Below are 2,590 nucleotides of genomic sequence, written 5' to 3'. Positions count from 1 at the left end.
GAGGATCTGATACACCTCTGGTCCCCCCCTCTTGAAGACCCGGAATCCTCACTAAGGAAGAGCAAAGGCAAAGCCGTTGGAGAATCCGCTTCTTCAAAGAACTCGCCACTCAAAAATCTCAAGTCCGTTTTCAGCAAGAAGAGGAGCAGCAAATTCGGAGCATCCAGTGCCTCTTTGACTATTGAAGACCCAATTCAAGAAGATATCGAATACGAGACCGAGGAAGAAGAAGAACCCACATTCGAGCACGACTCCGAGTTTGAAGACGATTTAGTCATTACTATGGCTAATATCGATAAAGTCCCCATGGGGGAATGGAAGAAGAGGATGCGCGATGACACCGGCCCGGGACTTGTGCAACCCGCAATTCCCGCGACCGCCACTTTCGAGCTAAAAGGCCATATTCTCCCTCAACTCAAGGAGATTCCTTTTTATGGGAAGGATCATGAAGACGCCTACAAGCACTTGGACGAAGTGAATGATGTGGCCGACTACTTCAATGTACCGAATGTCCCTCGCGAGACCCAGCTTCAAAGGATTGGTTAAAGTCACTTCCTCCAGGATCAGTCACCACATGGGCCAAGATGAAAGAGGAGTTCATAGATCACTTTTGTCCGCCCTCCAAAATAGCCAAGCTAAAGAAAGCAATTGCCAACTTCGAGCAACAACCCGGAGAATCTCTTTATGAAGCATGGGAAAGGTACAATAGTTTGCTTAGAAATTGCCCACATCACGACCTTAATAGCCAACAAGAGGTCTCCATTTTCTACGATGGAGTCAATGTCACCACAAGGCAATTGCTAGATTCTCAAGGTCCGCTCACAAAGAAGGCGCCCCCGGTAATCAAGGAGCTAATTGAAGAATTTTCTAAACACTCTAGAGAATACCACAATCCAAGAAACGAAGTAAGTCGGGGAGTAGTGAACGCGGCAAATGATAGCATAGCGGCGGTGATTGCTAAGCTTGATAGTCTTGATAGGAGAATGACAAAAATGGATCAAACAATCCATGCTATGACGGTGGGATGTGAAAATTGTAGAGGGCCCCATCTCACCAAGGATTGTGATTTGGATGAGAATGGAAATAAGAAAGCTCAAGTCTTCTATTCAAGTGGCGATCGATACGACAAAAATTGGCGAAAACCTAAGAAGGAATGGCTCCCATACGAAGAGTATAAGAAGGCTAAGGAGGAAAATACAAGCAGAAGGAGAAGGGACTATATCAAAGAGAAGAACCGGTAGAAAAGAAAGCTGATCTGGAAGAAATGTTCACTAGATTCATAGCCGCGTCCGAAAAGAGACACAATGATCACGATGCTGCAATACATGAGACCAGAGACATGCTAAGGAATCAGCAGGCATCCATTCTCAACATTGAGAAACAGCTGGGACAGCTTGCACACCAAATGAACGAAAGAAGACCGGGTCAACTTCCAAGTAACACCGAAACCAATCTGAGAATGGAGAATGTGAGTTCAGTGACCTCCAGTAAAGAAGAAATTTTCACAGATGCACAGAGGATCTCCAAGAGGAAGACAGAAAGGGCAGAAGAGTCGACTCCAGCAAAACCTGATCTGACTTGCCAAGTCCATCTAATGGACTCGACGAGTCCATGCGTGAATGATAAAATTGTCAGTCCTTTAAAGCCATATAATCCTCCTTTGGCATACCCAATTAAAGCCATGCCTGCAGAAAAAGTTGAAGCATATAGAACCTTCATGAAGCATGTTAAAGCCTTACAAGTTAATGTGCCATTTGTGGAAACGATGCTCCAGACACCAAAATACATCAACTTGCTAAAAGGTCTTTTTGTTGCTAGGAAAGATTTGGCTGAAGTCGCGGAGGTACTGTTGAGTGAGCTACCCGAAAAGAAAGGCGATCCGGGGAATATTATAATTTCATGCCAGTTTGGTAATGAAGTTGTCACCCAAGCATTGACCGACTCGGGTGCAAGCATCAATCTGATGCCTTTCTCTTTCTATAAGAGGTTGAATTTACCGGAGCCAAGACCGGTAAATATGAAGATCCATTTGGCAGACAAGACAATAATTCATCCACAAGGCGTTTGTGAGGATCTCCTTATTAAAGTAGACAAGTTTATATTTCCGGTAGCCAAGTTTATATTTTCGTTAGACTTTGTGGTGGTTGACATGGAAGAAGACCCCAAAATTCCAATCATTTTGGGGAGATCATTTTTAAACACCACATGTGCCTTAATTGATGTAGGCGAGTCTACATTAACATTGAGGGTGGGTGATGAGTCCGTAATATTTAAAGCTTTACCAGAAGCCAAGCAAGAAGAGGAAAGAAAAGAAAACATCTCATTTATCCATTTGGATGATGAGATATTACAAAAAGAACTTGAACTTTTGCAAAAAGAAGATCCAACCAAGTTTCTGCTACATTCTGGAGAGGATGGAGATGTTAACAAGGACTTGGAGGAGTTAGAAAAGCTACTGGAAGAAGCTGACTCAAAAAACACCCAAGAAATGGTGGAATACGATCAAACTCGCCGAGTCACTTTACTGGACTCGACGAGTCCAGTCGAATTTGATAATAACTTGGACGGTTTGGATCTGCTGGTTGATAGT

The 2,590-nt window shown here is 43.6% G+C and overlaps 1 non-coding gene across 1 annotated transcript; it reads right to left on the bottom strand.

Moving 5' to 3' along the window:
• Window positions 1-632: 632 nt before the first annotated feature.
• LOC111883743 (small nucleolar RNA R71) lies at window positions 633-739 on the bottom strand. Its single transcript, XR_002847519.2, has one exon. It is a non-coding gene; the product is annotated as a small nucleolar RNA R71 (small nucleolar RNA).
• Between the last annotated feature and the right edge of the window lie 1,851 nt (window positions 740-2,590).

The sequence above is a fragment of the Lactuca sativa genome, chromosome 7, assembly GCF_002870075.4.
Source record: "Lactuca sativa cultivar Salinas chromosome 7, Lsat_Salinas_v11, whole genome shotgun sequence".
NCBI lineage: Eukaryota > Viridiplantae > Streptophyta > Magnoliopsida > Asterales > Asteraceae > Lactuca > Lactuca sativa.
This window is presented reverse-complemented; position numbering and strand designations above follow the sequence as displayed.